This window comes from Aplysia californica, unplaced genomic scaffold, assembly GCF_000002075.1.
Source record: "Aplysia californica isolate F4 #8 unplaced genomic scaffold, AplCal3.0 scaffold00087, whole genome shotgun sequence".
Taxonomy (NCBI): Eukaryota; Metazoa; Mollusca; class Gastropoda; order Aplysiida; family Aplysiidae; genus Aplysia; species Aplysia californica.
This window is the reverse complement of record NW_004797357.1, coordinates 1,038,551-1,040,016: the sequence shown is the minus strand read 5'-3', so window position 1 is coordinate 1,040,016 and position 1,466 is coordinate 1,038,551.

Here is a 1,466-nt window from a genome sequence, read left to right as displayed (position 1 = left end):
GGGGGGGGGGCTTTACCATCCACCATGTGACTAGAAGCTGACAATGATAAAAGCGTCATTGAAGGAGAAAATAAGAAGGAACTTGAGCCACTAACCAAACACAAGCAATTTTATTGAAGAGTCATTTTATTCCCTTTTTTTTTTAAAGAACAGAATTCGAAATGAAAGAACCATTACATGAACTATCTTCCAGTTTCTTCAGTAACAATAACCTGGAGTTTGCCCAGTTCTTTAAAAGACTTTGGAAACAAACCAAAGGAATAAATAGGACGGAAATACAGATTTGTTTGGAAGGCTATTAGTTAAACAATATCAATGTAAACATATTTCAATCAGAGTGTTATGCATGATTGTGATAGAGCGCCATTCCAATGACAATCTATGTGTATGAAAAACAGAGCTGACACTGTAATTGAGCACTGCTGCCCTCTCCCAGAAAACCAAAGAGACATTGAGCTATGAGCTATAAAGAACCAAATTCTAACCATTGTAAAAAAAATGAGTAGAATACATGTACAAAGTGAATCAATTTCAAACATCGATCCTTTCACAATCTAAAAGTAAATGATATTTTTAATACTTCTTAAATGTGTTATCTAAATTTGGAAAATTTGTAACCCCATCATCTCCCCTGGTATTCAATATATACAGTATAACACGGATAGGTCGAATACAGAAGACTCGAAATCATGCATCCGTCGAAGGGTGCCTATGGTCCCATTTTTTTCTTCTTCTCTATCATTGTAAGATATGCCTCGAACTACGGATCCCTCGACCTATACTATATTATGCCAGATGATCCCTCATGAAACTATCCACTGTCCAGGTAATAGTGGGCAAGATAACATAAGATAAGATAAGGTACATCTTTACTGTCCAGATCCCGGGACATTGGTATGGTGTTTCACCATGTACACACATACACACACACGCACACATGCATACCCACGCACATCTGCACACCCATACACACTCTTCCCTCACACACCCTCTCTTCTCCACACATCTGTGCTCATAACCATAATAAAAAAAAACTGTCCTCAGTGAAAGGTGCATTTGAAAATAGCAAAAGTTGCAAGAAGTTTCAAGACAAATTAGCAAAAGTAGGAAGAAAAGTTGCAAGACGTGTAAAGCTAAAAAAAAGTTATGGAATTATTGGAATACATTGTTAGCATGCTCATTGCAATCAAAGTACATGTACAACCAACATGAGTTTTGGTTTAGATCAAAATCAAAAGTTAAATGTGAATGTCTACAAACAAAAAAACCAAAAACCAAAACAAAACAAAACAAAAAACAAAAAAACCCCAAAACAACTGCATGGAGGTTGCATGGTGTACAATAACAGTTTGTCCCCTGGCACATGCATCAGGTCCTTAAACTCTCGCTGACGTTGGGCAGGTGTGACCAGCATGGATTGGGGCTGTTCAAATATAATGTCACACTTTTTGGGGACTTTTTGCCCC